Source organism: Scyliorhinus torazame, chromosome 29 (assembly GCF_047496885.1).
Source record: "Scyliorhinus torazame isolate Kashiwa2021f chromosome 29, sScyTor2.1, whole genome shotgun sequence".
NCBI lineage: Eukaryota > Metazoa > Chordata > Chondrichthyes > Carcharhiniformes > Scyliorhinidae > Scyliorhinus > Scyliorhinus torazame.
Window position 1 is genome coordinate 6119279 of NC_092735.1, and position 21078 is coordinate 6140356.

General features: G+C 49.2%; 2 long non-coding RNA genes across 2 annotated transcripts; one reads left to right on the forward strand and one right to left on the reverse strand.

The window, feature by feature from the left end:
- Positions 1-303: 303 nt before the first annotated feature.
- On the forward strand, positions 304-13907 carry LOC140403828 (uncharacterized). Its single transcript, XR_011938425.1, has 3 exons — positions 304-402; positions 8096-8175; positions 13622-13907. It is a non-coding gene; the product is annotated as an uncharacterized lncRNA (long non-coding RNA).
- Positions 13908-14805: 898 nt separating this feature from the next.
- LOC140403827 (uncharacterized) lies at positions 14806-19529 on the reverse strand. Its single transcript, XR_011938424.1, has 2 exons — positions 19326-19529; positions 14806-18936 (listed from the first exon to the last, which is right to left on the reverse strand). It is a non-coding gene; the product is annotated as an uncharacterized lncRNA (long non-coding RNA).
- Between the last annotated feature and the right edge of the window lie 1549 nt (positions 19530-21078).

Consider the following 21078-nt stretch of genomic DNA (forward strand, 5'->3'; position numbering starts at 1 on the left):
TGTCTCTTTCATCCGCATTTGGAATGTCAGACTGGATCTTGGTTCCTTTGCCTGCAGCCTGGGAGCCATAATATTTTTTATTCTTTCACAGGATGTGGGCGTGACTGGCTAGGACAAGCGTTTATTGTCCATCCCTAATGGCCCCTTGAGGAGATGGTGGTGGTGAGCTGCCTTGAACCGCTGCAGTCCGTGTGGTGTAGGTACACCCACTGTGCTGTCAGGGAGGGAGTTCCGGGATTTTGCCTCAGCGACAGTGAAGGAACGGCCGATATATTTCCCAGTCGGGGCGGTGAGTGAGTGGGAGGGGAACCTCCAGGCGGTGGGGTTCCCAGGTATCTGCTGCTCTTGTCCTTCGCGATGGTCGAGGACGTGGGTTTGGAAGGTGCTGTCGAAGGAGCCTCGGTGAGTTGCTGCGGTGCATCTTGTAGATGGTGGACAGGCTTTGGGGGGTCAGGAGGTCAGTTGCCCGTTGGATAATTCCCAGCCTCTGACCTGTATTTATGTGGCTGATCCAGTTTCGTTTCTGTTCCATGATAACCCCCAGGATGTTGAAGGCATCTCAGTAAGAATTCATGGACAGCTCCTCCTAGGACTCACTGATGGAACCCATTTTGCTGCTCATTAAATGCCTTGTTTCCTTTTTGTTTAAGTTTTTATTAACAATCCCGTCTGAGAAAATGTAATTCAATTAATATCGTTTTATTTTGTTTTAAACTCCGCCTCTGTCATGTGTCGCTTCATTGTTGACATGTGACTAACAGGGTTCAGCTGCACGCTCCGGCCCATCAGGCCGGCAACGGGGATCGCAATTGGCCGGAGAATCAGGCGTCAGATAGAGAGCAGTCCAGACAGGGACAGTGAATGAGAGGGACAGTGAGGGGGAGGGACAGAGCGAGGGTAGTGAATGAGAGGGACAGTGAGGGGGAGGGACAGAGTGAGGGTAGTGAATGAGAGGGACAGTGAGGAGGAGGGACAGAGCGAGGGTAGTGAATGAGAGGGACAGTGAGGGGGAGGGACAGAGCGAGGGGGAGGGACAGAGCGAGGGGGAGGGACAGAGTGAGGGGGACAGCATGAAGGAATCTCTGAGTGAGAGGGACGGTGGATGAGAGATAGGAGAGTTGGAGTGAACATTAAACCAAAGAAAGTGGCCATTCTTAAAAATAATCTTTATTAGTGTCTTGTGTCTGGGTCAGAAATCTTGCGAAGATCGGGAAGATCCCAGCAGTGAATAGAATGTAGTCACGAATAGAGAGATGGCGAACAGACCGGGGTATCATACAGTCCATACAATGCAGAAAGAGCCCATTCGGCCCATCGAGTCTGCACCGACCCTTTGAAAGTGCTACCTGTGCCCAATCCCTGCCCGACTAGAAAAATAGATCCTTCTATTAGTTTTCTCCCTCAGGTGTTTGTCCAGCTTGAATACCGATACTGTTATCAGCCTACTCCATGTGGTGTCAGAGTTCTCATTCTCAACACTCACTGGGTACTGAGGGTTGTCCTGAATACCCGGTTGGTGTATTAGTAACCGGCTGATTGGTATTGCTCCTTTGTCCTGGTCTCACTCGCGTTTCTAAGCATCAGCTTTACCTCTGCCCTTTCATCATTTGAATGACTCTATCTAGGGGGTCAACTCCTTGCCTGCTGTCTTGTAGAGGAAAGGACCCCGGCCCGTTCAATCTTTCGAGGTGGTCTCAACCTCTCAGCTCTGAAGTGACCTTGGGCTTATGTGAGATATTGGTTAAGCTGGAGGCGGTGTGATACAGTCTCTCAAGGAGGCCACGTTGCTGTGGCAACCTGCCCTTTGCCATGCCTGTTGTGGCCCGGAGCTATGGGTAGCGATGGCTGAGGCTCCAATGACCAGGAAACTCTTACCGCCTGTCATTGGCGTGTTGGGGAGGATTCTCAACCTGATTGGCCATATTATGGACACTCCTTCTGTGGCCAACAAGTCAAAGGGTCATGAGTTTACAGCACACGGCGTCTGTGCCGGTCATCAGGTATCTATCTATTCTAGGGCGGCACGGTGGCGCAGTGGTTAGCACTGCTGCCTCACGACGCCGAGGTCCCAGGTTCGATCCCGGCCCTGGGTCACTGTCCGTGTGGAGTTTGCGCATTCTCCCCGTGTCTGCGTGGGTCTCACCCCCACAACCCAAAGATGTGCAGGGTAGGAGGGTTGGCTGCCTCCACCACCCATTCAGGCAGCAAGTTCCAGATTCCCACCACCCTCTGGGATAAAATGTTTTCCTTAATAAGAACATAAGAACTAGGAGCAGGAGTCGGCCATCTGGCCCCTCGAGCCTGCTCCGCCATTCAATGAGATCATGGCTGATCTTTTGTGGACTCAGCTCCACTTTCCGGCCCGAACACCATAACCCTTAATCCCTTTATTCTTCAAAAAACTATCTATCTTTATCTTAAAAACATTTAATGAAGGAGCCTCAACTGCTTCACTGGGCAAGGAATTCCAGAGATTCACAACCATTTGGGTGAAGAAGTTCCTCCTAAACTCAGTCCTAAATCTACTTCCCCTTATTTTGAGGCTATGCCCCCTAGTTCTGCTTTCACCCGCCAGTGGAAACAACCTGCCCGTATCTATCCTGTCTATTCCTTTCATAATTTTATATGTTTCCGGGGCAGCACGGTGGCGCAGTGGTTAGCACTGCTGCCTCACGGCGCCGAGGTCCCAGGTTCGATCCCGGCCCCGGGTCACTGTCCGTGTGGAGTTTGCACATTCTCCCTGTGTTTGTGTGGGTTTCGAACCCACAACCCAATGATGTGCAGGGTAGGTGGATTGGCCACGCTAAATTGCCCCTTAATTGGGAATAAATGAATTGGGTACCCTAAATGTTTTTAAAAAGGAGGAAGATTTTTAAAAATATGTTTCTATAAGATCCCCCCCCCCCCGCATCCTTCTAAATTCCAAGTACAGTCCCAGTCTACTCAACCTCTCCTCGTAATCCAACCCCTTCAGCTCTGGGATTAACCTAGTGAATCTCCTCTGCACACCCTCCAGTGCCAGTACGTCCTTTCTCAGGTAAGGAGACCAAAACTGAACACAATACTCCAGGTGCGGCCTCACTAACAACTTATACAATTGCAGCATAACCTCACTAGTCTTAAACTCCATCCCTCTAGCAATGAAGGACAAAATTCCATTGCCTTCTTATATCACCTCTAAATCTCCTGCTCCTAACCTTAAATCTATGCCCATTGGTTATTCATAGAATTTACAGTGCAGAAGGAGACCATTGGGCCCATCGAGTCTGCACCGGCCCTTGGAAATGGCACCCTTATTAAGTCCACAGCAACACCCTATCTCCATAACCCAGTAACCCCAAGTAACCTTTTTGGACACTAAGGGCAATTTAACATGGCGAATCCGCCTAACCTGCACATCTTTAGACTGATCCCTCTACTAAGGGGGAAAGTTTTTCCTATCGATGCCCCTCATCATTTTATATACCTCAATCAGGTCGGTCGTCCGCCCCCCTAGCCTTCTCTGCTCCAAGGAAAACAACCCCAGCCTCTCTTCACAGTTGAAACGCTCCAGCCCAGGAAACATCCTGGTGAATCTCCTCTGCACCCTGTCCAGCGGAATCACATCCTTCCCATAGTGTGTGACCAGAATGTCCTGTCGTTGGATTCGAACCCGGAGGTTCGAAACCTCCACCGTTTCCACAGGTTGGCACAGATGCAAGTATATAAAAAGGAAGGCTGTTCGTCCCGCTCTCCAACTCCGCCATTTTACGAGTTGGCGTGGTTAAGATTGGAGAGGCCGGGCCGGTTCTGCGTGGGGTGGAGAAGGCCGAGAGGAGATCCGACTGAGCTGGACAAACCCACGACGGGTCTGGACAGAGCGGAGACGGAGAAACCGCTCCCATTGGTTCGTGAACGTTTTCAGGTGATCAGCAAAAATAAAGCAGCGGCGAGACGGGGAGGAATGTTTTCTCCCAGCGAGTGGTTACGATGAGGAATTCGCCGTCCCAGAGTGTGGTGGGGGCAGATTCCATCGAGGTGCTTGAGGGGGAGCTGGGTTATTGTCGGACTAGGAAGAATGTGCCGGGTTACGGGGAGAAGGTGGCAGGTAGTTTCTGCACAGCAAGCTCCCACCACTCCTTCTGCGGTGTAACCCGCTCTGCAAAAACAATTCTGCGGTTTTTTTGGAATCCCTCAGGGAATTTACACCGAGAGGCAAGGATTCAGCTGTGACTGAATCCTCATGGGCGGAAGGCGAGGGTTTCAGCGCCCCCTCGAGAGCCAGGCGAAAACTCGAGGGAGTGCTGCACTGCCGAGGGATGCTGCCTCCCAGATGGGATGCTAAAGGCCCCATCTGCTCGGAGCTGGGTACACTACATTAAACCAATGGAAGCTCTCCCCGGTGCCCTGGCCAATATTTATCACTCCACCGCGATGAAAATGGATTGCCGGGCCATTAGCATGGTGTTGATGGTGGGAGCTTGCTGTGCATAAACTACCTGCCATGTTTCCTTCATATTTTTATTTATTCTGTCGTGGGTGGGCATCATTCGTTGCCCAAACATATTGCCCTTGAACTGACAGACGTGCTCAATCATTCCACAAGGGGGCAGTCAAGAGTCAATCACATAAGACCATAAGGCATAGGAGCAGAATTAGGCCACTCAGCCCATCGAGTGAGTCACATGTAGGCCAGACCAGGTAAGGACGGCAGATTTCCTTCCCTAAAGGACGTTAGTGCACTGTTTAAAAAAAAGAAAATGGTCCCACGATCAACATCACTAGCTTACAGCGGGCTACCATCATTGGATTTGAACCCACGATTAAACTGTACCTCCAGATTATTAATCCAGCAACATTACCACCGCGCTATCGTCGCCCCACTAACCTCCATCTTAGTTAAGCTATTGCCTTGCAGAGTTACCCGAGAACGAGCGGCCGCTCGATCCTAGCAGATTAATAAGCCATGCTGACCAGGTCTAGCCTGGTTACTGGTCCTCAGACATCAGATTAACCTGGTCAATCACAAGAGAGGGTTAGCGGATTCCAGTTACCCAGTCTGTCACCTCGGCCCTGACGAAGCTCATAGAAACAGAATTTACAGTGCAGAAGGAGCACATGTCGGTGCAACATCGTGGGCCGAAGGGCCTGTACTGCGCTATATCGTTCTATGTTCTAAGGAGCCCATTCAGCCCATCGTGTCTGCACCGGCCCTTGGATAGAGCGCCCTACTTCAGCTCTATCCCCGTAACCCAGTAAGCCCAACTAACCTGTTTTGGACACTAAGGGCAATTTAGTATGGCCAATCCAGCTAAGTCTACTAACAGTTGTGGTGAGCATGTGAAATGTCCGAACATTCCAGGCTATGGTGCAAAGTGGATAGATTTAGTGTAGTTTTGTTAGTGCAGACTCGATGGGCCGAGGGGACCTGGACCAATACCAGGTCCAAGTGGCCAACAAACATGGAGGCCGCTTTCTCTCCCTCCGCTCCAGGATGAACCTTCTCTGTCCTGTGCCGGTTTTCTACCAATCGAGACTTCCAGACGTCAGATTCTGACCATCGTATTGGAACATTGGTGCAAACATCAACCACCTGTCAACCAGCCAAGGTTTCACTACCCTCATTCCCCCCCCCCCCTCCAAAAGGCATCCAATCCCGGCAGGGGTCTGCTCCACCAGCCCCTCGTATGGGAAACTGTTGTGCAAGCGCGTGTCCGCAGGCAGACTATTCGACTAGGTGAGGCCTCACACCCAGTCCCACTCTTGCCTTTTCCCAGCCCTATTTGGAGAGGGGTTGGGGGTTCCCAAGCAGCCTTCTCTAGCCTGGTGCAGAGGCCAATAGTAAACGCCTATCCTCTGTGTGGAGTTGCTCGCCAGAGATTAGGCTTCAGACCCGGCACTGCCCCTCTCGCCCTGTGACTGAGCAACCAAGAGACCAAACCACAGGGCCAGTAATATAGGGTGGTCACCATTAGCTCCAATCAGGAATTCAGGAGAAACTTCTCTTACCCCCGGAGTGCGGAGCTGAAACAGGAGTCGAAAAGTATATTTGATTTGATTTGATTTATTATTGTCACATGTATTGGTATACAGTGAAAAGTATTGTTTCTTGCATGCTATACAAACAATGCATACCGTACATAGGGAAGGAAGGAGAGACTGCAGAATATAATGTTACAGTTATAGCAAGGTGTAGAGAAAAGATCAACTTAATACGAGGTAGGTCCATTCAAAAGTCTGATGGCAGCAGGAAGAAGCTGTTCTTGAGTCGGTTGGTATGTGACCTCAAACTTTGGTATCTTTTTCCTGACGGAAGAAGGTGGAAGAGAGTATGTCCGGGGTGCGTGGGGTCCTTAATTATGTTGGCTGCCTTTCGGAGGCAGCGGGAATTGTAGACGGAGTCAATGGATGGGAGGCTGGTTTGCGTGATGGACTGGGCTACATTCACCACCTTTTGTAGTTTCCTGCGGTCTTGGGCAGAGCAGGCTCCATACCAAGCTGTGATACAACCAGAAAGAATGCTTTCTATGGTGCATCTGTAAAGATTGGTGAGATGAATTTCAAGGGAAAAGGGTTGAGAATACGAGGGAGAGAGGAACATTGGAGGAGTGAATTTATTCGCGGTTGAGACAGCTTTTCGACTGAGAAGGGAGTAATGGAGAACATAGAACATTCCAGCGCAGTACAGGCCCTTCGGCCCTCGATGTTGCGCCGACCTGTGAAACCACTCTAAAGCCCATCGACACTATTCCCTTATCGTCCATATGTCTATCCAATGACCATTTGAATACCCTGAGTGTTGGCGAGTCCACTACTGTTGCAGGCAGGGTATTCCATGCCCTTACGACTCTCTGAGTAAAGAACCTACCTCTGACATCTGTCTTATATCTATCTCCCCTCAATTTAAAGCTATGTCCCCTCGTGCTAGACATCACCATCCGATGAAGAAGGCTCTCACTGTCCACCCTATCCAATCCTCTGATCATCTTGTATGCCTCAATTAAGTCACCTCTTAACCTTCTCTCTAACGAAAACAGCCTCAAGTCCCTCAGCCTTTCCTCATAAGATCTTCCCTCCATACCAGGCAACATTCTGGTAAATCTCCTCTGCACCCTTTCCAATGCTTCCACATCCTTCCTATAATGTGGCGACCAGAATTGCACGCAATACTCCAAATGCGGCCGCACCAGAGTTTTGTACAGCTGCAACATGACCTCATGGCTCCGAAACTCAATCCCTCTACCAATAAAAGCTAACACACCGTACGCCTTCTTAACAACAAGTGGTTGAGTGAGACAGCTTTTCGACTGAGAAGGGAGTAATGGAGAACATAGAACATTACAGCGCAGTACAGGCCCTTCGGCCCTCGATGTTGCGCCGACCTGTGAAACCACTCTAAAGCCCATCTACACTATTCCCTTATCGTCCATATGTCTATCCAATGACCATTTGAATGTCCTTAGTGTTGGCGAGTCCACTACTGTTGCAGGCAGTGGTATTAAGGTCACAACAAGATGAGCCATTGAATTGTGAAACAAGCTAGAGGGACCGAAGGCCACCTTCTGCTCCTTATTCATATGAACAGGGAGGGTGAGAGGGAGGGGACGGGACACACACACACACACACACACACACACGTGTGGAATATAAACTAGCACGGGCTAGTTTGGGCGGAATGGCCTGCTTCTGTGAGAGAACGCAGCAACATTCCTTCGGTGGCAGGCTGACGAAGTGGCTCCCCCATCACACGAGGGCCTGTCCTGAGCCGAAATAATCTTGGAAAATTAATTTCACGTTGGCCGAGTGTGAGCTTCAGCGTTTGTGTCCAGCTGCCTCTCCCGTGCATGGCTGGCAAAACAGACCCGTCCACAAACATTTGCATCCGTATATTTCCCCAAATATTTAAACCGTGCAGCAACAAGCCCAAGAGAAAAATATCAGAGGTTTCATTTCCACCCTCATTTTTCACCTCCTGTTAAACACAGACGTGCATTTAGATAGCGTCTTTCATATGTTCCACTGCCAATGATGTAAATGTTGCAATGTCGGAAATATTTGCTTATTTGTGCTCCCACAAACTGCGATAATGACCCGATAATCTGTTTCTTTCGTCTAGAGGGGTGAATGTTGGCCAGTGCCCCAGAGATACCTCGTCTCCTTTGTCATGCAATCTTGTACGCCACCCCGAGCAGGCAGGTAAGGCCACAAAATGTTTCAGAGACGGGTAAAAATTGACCCCGAATTGACGACACAATTGCTGAGGGGATGGGAGTGAGGGGTGAAGAGTGTTGGGGGAACATGGATCATGCGTTACAGGGAGGGCGGGAGGGATTTTTTGAATTTGTTTACGGGATGTGCCCACTCCTAATTGCCCTTGAGAAGGTGGTGGTGAGCTGCCTTCTTGAACCCGCTGCAGTCAAGGAAGGGTAGGTACACCCACAGTGCTGTTAGGGAGGGAGTTCCAGGATGTTGCCCCAGTGACAGTGAAGGAACGGCCGATATATTTCCAAGTCGGGATGGTGAGTGACTTGGAGGGGAACCTCCAGGTGGTGGGGTTCCCGGGTATCTGCTGCTCTTGTCCTTCTAGATGGTAGCGGTCGTGGGTTTGGAAGGTGCTGTGTAAGGAACCTTAGTGAGTTACTGCAGTGCATCTTGTCGATGGTACACACGGCTGCCACTGTGCGTCGGTGGTGGAGGGAGTGAATGTTTGTGGAAGGGGAGCAATCCAGCGGGGCTGCTTTGTCCTGGATGGTGTCGAGCTTCTTGAGTGTTGTTGGAGCTGCGCTCACCCAGGCAAGTGGAGAGTGTTCCATCACACTCCTGACTCGTGCCTTGTAGATGGTGGACAGGCTTTGGGGGAAGTGGGGGCCGTGAGGAGGCGAGTTCCCAGCCTCCGACCTGCCCTGGCAGCCACAGTGTTTATGTGGTTGGTCCAGTTCAGTTTCTGCTCAATAGCTACCCTCAGGATGCTGATGGCAGCTCATTCAGCCTGAGTCCCCAGTGGGAGGACATAGACAATGTTCCAGAGCTGGAAGCAGCCTCCATGAGGGAGGGGTTATGGGGTTAGAAGCTCAGCTCAGGGACAAATAGGAAGCAAGGCTGCAAACAATCTGCCTCAAAGCAGCAGCAGCAGAGGGGGGAGAATCCCTACAGTGCAGTGGGAGGCCATTCGGCCCATCGATTCAGCACCGATCCTCTGAAAGAGCATCTTACCGCACTCCCCCGCCCTACCCCCGTAACCCCACCGAACCTGCACACCCTCGGGTGGCTGTGTGTGAGGAGTCTGCACCTTCTCCCCGGGTCTGCGTGGGTTTCCTCCAGGTGCTCCAGTTTCCTCCCACAGTCCAAAGATTAGGTGGATTGGCCACGCTAAATTGCTCCTTAGTGTTCAGGGATGGGCAGGTTAGAATTAGAATTTACAGTGCAGGTGGGGTTACGGAGATAGGGCGGGGTAGTGGGCATCAGGTAGGGTGCTCTTTCGAAGGGTCAGTTCACACTCGATGGGTTGAATGGTCTCCTTCTGTCCGGAGAGGAAAGAAAGGCTTGGCTGTAGATTGGCCTTCAGCTGCAATTCCTGCATCTGCCAGCAGGTGGAAGACTACCACCATGCAAGACAGAACACAGAGGAGTCAATTCTGTGGAGTTCCAGTGTTCATCTCACAAGCCAATTCATCCCCTCCCATTCTGCAAGCATTGGCTCCTTCTGGGGGGTGCTGGGCGAGGCAGAGGCTGTGGCCTGCGGGTGGCCAGCATTGATCCTCTCCTCAGGCACACGCAGAGATCTCTGCCTGGCCCAGCTAATTACCACAATGGCTGGAGACACACACACACGAGACCTATGGGGATGAACCGATCGACCTCCCCGAGCCTCGTTCAACACAAGCTCCCCCGCTGGAGTGGCAATAGTAGGCCATTCGGCCCCGCTCTGCTGTTCAACAGAATCACGGCCGAGCCCATTGGGGTCTCGACCCCCACATTCCCCGTCTACAGCCCTGTTGATCAAAAGTCTGTCCAACTCCGTGCGCTGAGTATATTCAATGACCCAGCCTCCCCTGCTTTCTGGGGAAGAGGATTCCAGACTAAAAAAACTCCATCTCGTCGGTCTTTAATGGGAAACGCCTCTTTTTTTAAATGAAAAATGGAAAATCGCTTATTGTCACAAGTAGGCTTCAAATGGAGTTACTGTGAAAAGCCCCTAGTCGCCACATTCCGGCGCCTGTTCGGGGAGGCTGGTACGGGAAATTGTGTAAATTCAATCCAATATTTATCCCTCAATCAACATAGTCACATCCTTGTCACATTGTGCTGTTTGTGGGAGCTTGCTGTGCACAAAATGGCTGCCATGACATTTCCTCAGTGGCTGCAAAGCACTGGAACATCCAGGGTTCAGTAATGGGAAAACATTGCACAGTTTATAAATGCAGTGCCTTTGACAAGAATCTTGTCGTTGGAGGCAAAGGCGATGAACACCATTCTCGCGTGCCTCAGTGGAATTTAAGTTCAACTAATGAAATCCAGGTTATAAAAGCTACAAGTTGTTGCAAAAGGTCATCTGGTTTATATTTCTCTTTTTAAAAAAATTGAGGAGGCCAGCATTTGTCTCGCTCGGCCATTTCAGTTCGGAGTCAACCGCGTTGCTGTGCGTCTGGAGTCACGTGGAGGCCAGACCGGGTAAGGACGGCAGATTTCCTCCCCTGAAGGGACATTGGTGAAACCAGATGGGTTTTGGCAACAATCCATGATGGTTTCATGGTCACCGTTACCGAGACGTGCTTCACATTGCGGGGTTCCATTACCACTATCGTCCGCCTTTAGGGGAGGAAATCTGCCGACCTTATCCGGTCCGGCCTACGGGTGGCTCCAGCCCCACAGCAATTGTGGTTGATTGTTAAATTCCCTCGGAAATAGCCGAGCGAAGCACTCCGTTGGCAAGGCGGCAGGCAGCTCATCATCTCTTTGAAGCCAGTCTTGACCTTGCTAGTCTTTGACCATGATCAACACGCGGGGTTACGGGGATAGGGTGGGGAAATGGGCCTAGGTAAGGTGCTCTGACGGACGGTGGATGCAGATTTGATGGGCCGAATGGCACTGCAGAGATTGCAATGATTTAGGTTTGCACTGTGAAAATTACTGATTACGTTTAAATCTTTCTCATTTTCAACATTTATCATCAATAAACGAGCAAAGAAAACACAAACACACAAACCACACCCTGTTCAATATACAGACCAAAACATCCACCCGTACATTCCAGGTTAAAAAATACAAATTAACAGGGGGCGTCATGTGGCAGTGGTTAGCACTGGGACTGCGGTGCTGAGGGCCCGGGTTCGAATCCCTGCCCGTGTGGAGTTTGCACATTCTCCCCGTGTCTGCGTGGGTTTCACCCCCACAACCCAAAGATGCGCAGGGTAGCAGAAGTGGTTAGCACTGTGGCATCACAGCGCCGGGTCCCAGGTTCGATTCCCGGCTTGGGTCACTGTCTGTGCGGAGTCTGCACGTTCTCGCCGTGTGCGCGTGGGTTTCCTCCGGGTGCTCCGGTTTCCTCCCACAGTTCAAAGATGTGCAGGTTAGGTGGATTGGCCATGCTAAATTGCCCTTAGTGTCCAAAAAGGTTAGGAGGGGTTATTGGGTTATGGGGATAGGGTGGAAGTGAGGGCTTCAGTGGGACGGTGCAGACTCAATGGGCCGAATGGCCTCGTTCTGCACTGTATGTTCTATGTGGGCAGATTGGTCATGCTAAATTGCCCCTTAATTGGAAAAAAAAAAATTGGGTGCTCTAAATTTATATTAAAAAAACACAAACAATCAATCCGTAAACAGTGTAACCAAAGACAAAGCCAACCCCCAACCCCCCCCCCCAATGCTCAAAGGCAGCAAATTCTGGGAAATGCATAATAAACAGCCCCCATGAATTGTGGAACCCCTCCTTCCTCCCCTTCAGCGGAGACTTCACCCTCGGTTATGGGCCAGGGTTTAGAGAATCCCAAAGTGTATCATGGAGTTCACCTGACCCACAACGTTTAATAGATTGTGGTACGGGGAGCACACGGCCCACTCTACAGGTGTGGGACAGCAGAAATGGAAAAGTATTTTTTAAAGCAAAACAATGTTTATTCTATGAACTCAAGTTAATCTTTCTAAAACAAACAGTGAACATCTTAGCAACCAGTAAATCAAGTACATTACCCAAAGAATACAACACTAAGTAATCTGTATGCGGTCCTTTTAACATCCAAAAGACTTAACAAACCTCCAAACAGGAGCACATCAGGGTTTACGTTCAAGACTGAAAACATTTATACTTCTTCTGAATTCACCAAATGATACATAGTCTTTGGATGGCAGAGATCACAGCAGTGCAGCTCACAGACACACCCAAGCTTTTCTCAAACTGAAACTAAAAAAGCAGTAGAGCTCAACTCCACCCACATTCTGACATCACTGCAGTAACATAAGCAGCTCCATTTCTTCAACACCCAGTTCTTAAAGGGTACTCTCACATGACACCCTCCCAAGACTGACCTCATTAACACTACACCCCTGTATGCGTCACCTGATGTTGGTGTTATCTAGTTACATTGTGTACCTTGTGTTGACCCATTATGTATTTTCTTTTATTTCCATTTCTTTTCATGTACTTAATGATCTGTTGAGCTGCTCGCAGAAAAATACTTTTCACTGTACCTCAGTACACGTGACAATAAACAAATCCAATCCAAAGAAAGTAGGTCCTCCCCACCCCCCCCCCCCCCCCCCCCGTCCCCTCCCTCCCTGCCGCCAAGCCGTGTCCCAGGATGGAGAAGCTGACCTCCAACCCAACAGGACCCGCCTCCAGGCAATCAGCGAGGGAAAGGCTAACATCTGACCCCACCTGCCCGCCCCAGCTAGTCTGACCACCACCCCCCCCCCCCCAAATGCCTTCTAGGGGCCCTGGCTCCAAGTTCACGAGCACTACCCCCACGGTGACACTGAAAACCACCCTCCAACAAACCCCTCACATTCCACGTAACTATCGTAATCGGGGGTGGGGTGTCGCTGACCCCCCCCAACCCAAGTGTCTGCGTAGGTTTCCTCCCACAAGTCCCGAAAGACGTGCAGATTAGGTGAATTGGACGTTCTGAATTCTCCCTCCGTGTACCCAAACAGGTGCCGGAATGTGGCGACTAGAAGCTTTTCAAAGTAACTTCATTGCAGTGTTAATGTAAGCCTACTTGTGACAATAAAGATTATAAACTCTTACTTGATGCTATTGACAAACAACTTTTTTTTTTTTAACATAACATACTTGTATGTAGCTAGGCTCAATTGCCCAGTTTACAAAAAAAGGCTGAGACGGTGAAACCAGATTTCTTTTGGACCCTTAAAACATCAATAGATACCAGTTAATGTTTTCAGTAAATCCAACGGTGTTATATCATCCAGGACAAGTCAATAGCAGGGGAAAAGGAGTAAAAACAGCAGGTGCTTCCTGGTTGAACTGTGCATGCTTAACACGAGATGGGGATTGTAAAAAGCATCAGGAAAATGTCAAACTTGTCCATTAAGCTAGCCCAGTTACAAGCTCAGGGACACTTTGCCACTTATACAAGGCTGACTTTGTACTAAACATCTCCATTAACTGTTTGCGTCTGCTTTTCAGGATTGGAAAGAGGGTTGCAGCTCCCAGTATACGTGGGTCTTGCGCGTTTCGTTAGCGATGATCATGGAGGAATATTTCCAATTTACAGTCCAATCTAGGCAGGCAGCAAACTGAAATGAGGGAGCAACGGTCTTCATAGCATGTCCGGGTATACAATCACCGAGGGGATGTCTTACCCACCGGCTGCTTCGATGGACGAACACCACCCAGACACCAGAATAGCTCCTGATGAATGCAAAGTTCCTTTTAACAGAACCTCACAAAGGGCAGCCTCGACCACCTCGAGATGACGAGCAGCAGATACCCGGGAACCCACCACCTGGAGGTTCCCCTCCAAGTCACTCACCATCCTGACTTGGAAATATTTTGGCCGTTCCTTCACTGTCATTGGGTCAAAATCCTGCAAATCAGGGAGGGCATGCGGCGCAGTGGTTAGCACTGGGACTGCGGCGCCGAGGACCCGGGTTCGGATCCCGGCCCTGGGTCACTGTCCGTGTGGAGTTCGCACATGCTCCCCGCGTCTGCGTGGGTTTCACCCCCACAACCCAAAGATAAAGATCGATAGTTTTTTGAAGAATAAAAGGATTAAGGGTATGGTGTTCGGGCCGGAAAGTGGAGCCGAGTCCACAAAATTGCCCTTAGTGTTGGGTGGAGGTGTTGACTTTGGGTAGGGTGCTCTTTCCAAGAGCCGGTGCAGACTCAATGGGCCGAATGGCCTCCTTCTGCACTGTAAATTCAATGATAATCTATGATTAATCTAGGACAAAGGTTCGGCACAACATCGTGGGCCGAAGGGCCTGTTCTGTGCTGTATTTCCTATGATCTCATTGAATGGCGGCGCAGGCTCGAAGGGCCAGGTGGCCTACTCCTGCTCCTAAGTTCTTATGTGCTGGATAGGTGGATTGGCCACGCTAAATTGCCCCTTCATTGGAAAAGAAAAGTAATTGAATACTCTAAATTTATATTTTTAAAAAATCCTGCAACTCCCTCCCTAACAGCATACAGGATGTACCTATACCTCAGGGACTGCAGCGGTTCAAGGCGGCGGCTCACCATCACCTTCTGAAGGGGCAATTAGGGATGGGCAATAAAGCTGGCCTAACCAGCGATACATCCAATAGACAAATAAAGAGAGCCCAGTGAATATGTATTATTTTATAAATACCTATACAAAGAAATACAAATTGAGATTTTAAAATCATTTATTGTTCTACAAAGAACAAACAGAATCAAAAATAGACTTTTTAAAACTTTACACATTTAATAACAGCTAGAATGTACATTTTATACAGATAATGTTTGAGAGATGGCAGGGTTTAAAACACACACATCAGTCACCAGATCGGATTCAGTTTCAAAGACCTAGATATATTAAAAGTATTTTCCCTCTCCCTCAGGGACCCCACCCGTCAAACCTTCCTTGGGTCAGGAGGGGGGGGGGAGGGAGAGAGAGCCACAGCCTCACAATACCGTTCGCCACCAGCAGGGAGTGCAAGTCAGCCAATCAACTCCTATCCCCCCACCCCCAGATACAAGAGCCCAAAATAGGACATTTAAAACTCAGCTCCTTCTGCGAGGGGCCATGTCCAGTTTAAGCCACATTGTCAAATCCAGAAAAAAAACCTGTGAATCTTGATAATGCACCAAAGTACAATCATGATATCGATAGCGTCCTTACCCCTTTCTCCCGAGCTTGTCGCCTTGTGTTGAGGGTGCAGTAGCCTATACAACTGTCTCTGGGTTATTCAACGTCAGCCTCAAAGCCGTAACAGACACTCCCCCCAAATTCAGCAGAATTTACTTGCAGTGGGCTGAACAGGCCGGGAGGAGTGGGTACAGGCAGCCTGGCCAGTATATATTCCCCACTTCCTAATCCAGGCATGAAGAGACCAGCCTATCGACTGAGCATGCACCCAACGTCCTGCCTTTCCTGATACCGACCCCTTGGGTGGGATTTCGGTTTTGGGTAGGGGGTGGGTCACAGGCTGCTGCTGAACAGAACCGCCCCCTCCCCCTCGGGGCTTAGCAAGTTACCTGGTGGAGATGCAGCTAAACCGAGCAGGATCCGGGAGCGACAGCCAGATATTTCAAACCCATTCTCATCGCTAATCTTGAAGTTTGAAAATTAGCACTCTTTTAAGCATGGTTTAAACTCTGAACATGGAGTAACTAAAGAGGCAGAGAACTATGGTCATTCTGTTCTGCTAAATCCCTGAAATAAAATGCTTTCAGTGTTGAAGGTTTACATAACAGATGCATTTAAAAATCAAACTACATAGCAGCGACAGGACACAGGTTCCAGATACAAGCTATATATATATATTTTTTTTAAACTGACAGCATTTCATTTGAGCAAAGCTGCTAAAGGTTGAGCAAAGAAAAACGTGCGGGAAGGGAATACAAGAGAATTGTGATATCACCGTCTTTCCTCTTTAACACGTTAAATATAACCACATGGCTTAAATCAGCTTTTCAAGTGAGTGAGTTACAGTTGCCTCTGGCCGCTAAAAGCTGACAGCAGGTCCAGAATGGCTGCCCCCCCCCCCCCCAACCCCACCACCACTCCTGCCATAGACCCACCTCTATTGGTAACAGATTACTACCCAATCGGATTAATGCCGAGTGCGAGTGAAGCGGGGGGCAGCGAGGCGAGGGCGGACGGCTGGGAGCTCAGGGTCACACGTGTGCTCTGAATAAAGGTCGCCCAATCTGTGTCTCTCCCAAGTACAGGAGGCTGCATTGTGAGCGGCGAACAGTGTGGCAAATTGAAAGAAGCACAAACAGATCATTGTTCCACCTGGAAGGAAGGTGTGTTTGGTTCCATGACAGTGGGAAGAGGGGAGGTAAAAGGGCAATTCCTGCACTCACATGAAGAAGGGAGGGTTGTGTGGGGGTCTGGGGCAGGAGATAAAATAGCGATGTGTGGGGGACAGGAGGCCAGGGTGTGTGCGCGCGCGTGCGGGTCTCTGCCTGGTAGATGTCAGTTTGACAAACAACAACACTGTCCTCGTCAGAAGGTTTAATGACAAAATTAGGTAGCAGATGTGAGAATGAAGAGCTGCAATGTGAGTGAGAGTAGCAGAGGAATGGAGATGGCGGAGTCACGCTGACAGTCCCAAATAAAAGCATTCGGAGAAGGAAGGGGCAGAGATTGATAGATATCTCGATACCGTTGAGGTTAGTGGAGACGGGGACACGGAGGTCGGTCAGCCACGATCTAGCTAAATGGCGGCACAAGCTCGAGGGCAGAATAGCCTCGCTCTTGTATTCCACAGGGTCGGCTCCAGGTGAAATCTCAGGCTGAAGAACGGGAAGTGGGAGGTTCGGAACTCCTGGCCAATGGGTCAGCAGGGGATTGAAAAGCCAGAGTCCTCCCGACGGTAAGTTCCAAGTTCATAGAGGTGGGGGAGGGAGTGGAGACCTTTGCTGAAGAGGAGAGTGAGGGTTTGGTGTCAGAGAGGATCTTGAAAACACGGTGAAAGGGGAGGTTGGCAGAAGGGATGGGGTGAGAGGAAAGTGAAGGGGTAAAAGGATCAAGAGGGGCGTTGGTGTGCCCGAGTTGCTGAAGCTTACAATCCAGAGACACGGAGGAAAAGAAAAAAAAATGGATTTGGTTCAGGCGAGTTGAAGGATGAAATGATAGGACAGCTTTAGATAGATGGAGCCAGTGCGGCTGAAGAGAGTGGATGGACCACGTACATGTCACGGGGCATGGTATTGAGAGCAGCCAGAGCAGTGAATCGAGGAACACTGAAAAAGAGAGATGCTGCAGAAGCTTCGAGTCATTGCACTCACCCTGTCCACCGGGGACTCCACTTTCTTCATTTTTTAATAAATTTAGTGTACCCAATTATTTTTTTCCAATTAAGGGGCAATTTAGCGTGGCCAATCCACCTACCCTGCACATCTTTGGGTTGTGGGGGCGAAACCCACGCAGACACTGGGAGAACGTGCAAACACCACACGGACAGTGACCCGGGGCCGGGATCGAACCCGGGTCCTCAGCGCCGTTGATGACCCCACTTTCAAGGAGCTATGAAACTGTACCCCTAGATCTGTTTGTTCGATAACTCTCCCCAACTCCCTACCATTAACTGAGTAGGTCCTGCCTTGATTTGATCTACCAAAATGCATCACCTCACATTTATCCAAATTAAATTCCATCTGCCATTCATCAGCCCACTGGCCCAATTGATCAAGATCTTGTTTCAATTCTAGATCACCTTATTCACTATCCACTAAGCCACCAATCTTTTTTTTAAAAAATTAAATTTAGACTACACAATTATTAGTATTTTTTCAATTAAGGTGCAATTTAGCGAGGCCAATCCACCTACCCTGCACATCTTTGGGTTGTGGAGACACGGGGAGAACGTGCAAACTCCACACGGACAGTGACCCGGGACCGGGATCGAATCCAGATCCTCGGCGCCGTGAGGCAGCAGTGCTAACCATTGCACCACATGCTGCCTCTATGCCACCAATCTTGGTGTCATCTGTAAACTTACTAACCATGCCTCCTAAATTCTCATCCAAAACATTAATATAAATAACAAGTAACAGTGGACCCAGCACCGATCCCCGAGGCACACCGCTGGTCACAGGCCTCCAGTTTCAAAAACAGCCCTCCACAACCACCCTTTGTCGTCAAGCTAATTTTGTATCAAATTAGCTACCTCGCCCTGGATCCCATGAGATCCCTTATGCAACAACCTACCTTGTCAAAGGCCTTGCTAAAGTCTATGTGGACAACTTTGACTACACTGCCCTCATCTACCTTCTTCTTTACCCTTCAAAAAATTTGTGAGATAAGATTGTCCACTCACAAAGCCACGCTGACTGTCCCTAATCAGTTCTTGTCTCTCTAAATGCCGGTAGATCCTGTCTCTCAGAATACATCCTTACCCACCAGAAATGTTAGACTCACATGTCTGTAGTTCCCAGGCTACAGGTAGTTCCCTGATGCCCTTCTTAAACAAACGACTATTTGAACACTGAAAATCTTAGGAGATATCTGAAACAACGGATGGATCGGAAACAAGCTGAGTGAGTGGGCAAATGAATGGTAGATGCAGTTTAATTTGGATAAATGTGAGGTTATCCACTTTGGTAGCAAATACAGAAAGGCAGAGTATCATCTGAATGGCCATAAATTCAGAGAGGGGAATGTGCAACGAGACCTGGGTGTCCTCCTATACCGGTCGTTGAAGGCAAGCATGCAGGCACAGCAGGAAGTAAAGAAGTCAAATGGTATGCTAGCCTTCATCGAGAGGATTAGAGTACAGGAGGGATGTCTTGTTGCAATTAGACAGGGCCTTGGTGAGGGCCACACTTGGAAACAAAATGTAACATCTCAAAGTTTGCAGATGATACCAAGTTGAGTGGGAGGGTGAACTGTGATGCGATGCAGAGATCCTACAGCATGACCTGGACGGTTGGGCAAATCAATGGCAGATGCAGTATAATTTGGATAAGTGTGAGGTTATTCACTTTGGAAGCAAAAACAGGAAGGCAGATTACTACCTTAATGGTTGTACATTGGGAGAGGAAGTGTGCAGCGGGACCTGGGTGTCCTTGTGCACCAGTCGCTGAAGGTAAGCATGCAGGTGCAGCAGGCGGTAAAGAAGGCTAATGGTATGTTGGCCTTCATTGCGAGAGGTTTCGAGTACAGGAGCAGGGATGTGTTGCTGCAATTGTACAGGGCCTTGGTGAGGCCACACTTGGAGTATTCTGCACAGTTTTGGTCTCTGAGGAAGGATGTTCTTGCTCTCGAGGGGAGCGCAGCGAAGGTTTACCAGACTGATTCCAGGATGGTGGGACTGTCAGATGAGAAGAGATTGACTAGGTTGGGATTGTTCTCGCTGGAGTTCAGAAGAATGAGGGGGGATCTCATCGAGACTTATAAAATTCTAACCAATGATGGGTGCGTCCAGAACCAGGGGTCGCAGCCTCAGGATTCAGGGTTAACCATTTCAGAGAGATAAGGAGACATTTCTTCACCCAAAGAGTGATGAGTTTGTGGAATTCATTACCACAGGAAGTAGTTGATGCTAAAACTTTGAATATATTCAAGAGGCGGCTGGATATAGCACTTGGGGAGAATGGGATCAAAGGCTATGGGGAGAAAGCAGGCTTAGGCTATTGAGTTGGATGATCAGCCATGTTCGTGATGAATGGCGGAGCAGGCTCGAAGGGCCAAAAGGCCTCCTCCTGCTCCTATCGTCTACGTATCTATCCATGTACAGTTTTGGTGTCCTTAACGGAGGAAGGATGTTGCTGCTATAGAGGGAGTGCAGCAAAGGTTTGCTAGACTGATTCCTGGGATGGCGGGACTGTCATATGAGGAGAGATTGAGTCAGTTAGGATTGTATCCACTGGAGTTCAGAAGAATGAGGGGGGGGGATCTCATAGAAACCTATAAAATTCTCACAGGACTGGACAGGCTAGATGCAATGAAGATGTCCCTGATGGTGGGAGTGTCCAGAACCAGGGATCACAATCTGAGGAAAGGGGTAGATCAGTTAGACTGAGAGGAGAAATTTCTTCTCCCAGAGAGTGGTCGGCCTGTGGAATTCGCTACCACAGGAAGTAGTGGAGGTCAAAACATTAAGTTTTCAAGAAGCGTTTAGATAGAACACTTGGGGTGAAGTGGATCAAAGGCTATGGGGGGACAGCGGGATTAGGCCATTGAGTTGGATGATCAACCATGATCATAATTCATGGCGGAGCAGGCTCGAAGGGCTGAATGGCCTCCTCCTGCTCTTATTTTCATGTCTGCGAGGGTGGAATTCAGCTGAAATCCGTGCACATTAAGTCGGAGCTGGAGACAGTTGCAGAGGGGGCAAAAAATAGATGTGAGAATGGGTTTTGCTGGCTACCCAATCAAACACAAAAGAAAAACAGGAAACAGTGAAGGTGAACAAGGTGGAAGAGAAAAGCGGAGCTTTGCGAATCTTTCTCGCACCTTTAATCTGGACAATTATACTGTGGAGGCCAGAAGTGTGCAGTGTTCCAAGAGTGGTCTAGCCAAGGTTCAATACTAGTTTTACACAACTTCTCATTTGCCACATTTAATTAGGCAGCTTCCACTGTAACGTGAACAATGGGAACACAATAAAAAGGACAGAATAAAAATGGCAAGTGTATCACACTTCTGTCCTGACCTATTTGTCCCTTGCCCCCCAATAACAAAAACATTTTTTTTTTTTTTATAAATAAAAAGGTCATTGAAAAGAAACACCATTCTTTAAAAAAAATAAATTTAGAGTACTCACTTATTTATTTCCAATTAAGGGGCAATTTAGCGTGGCCAATCCACCTACCCTGCCCATCTTTGGGTTGTGGGGGTGAAACCCATGCAGACACAGGGAGAATGTGCAAACTCCACACGGACAGTGACCCAGAGCCGGGATTTGAACCCGGGTCCTCAGCAACGTAGGCAGCAGTGCTAACCACTG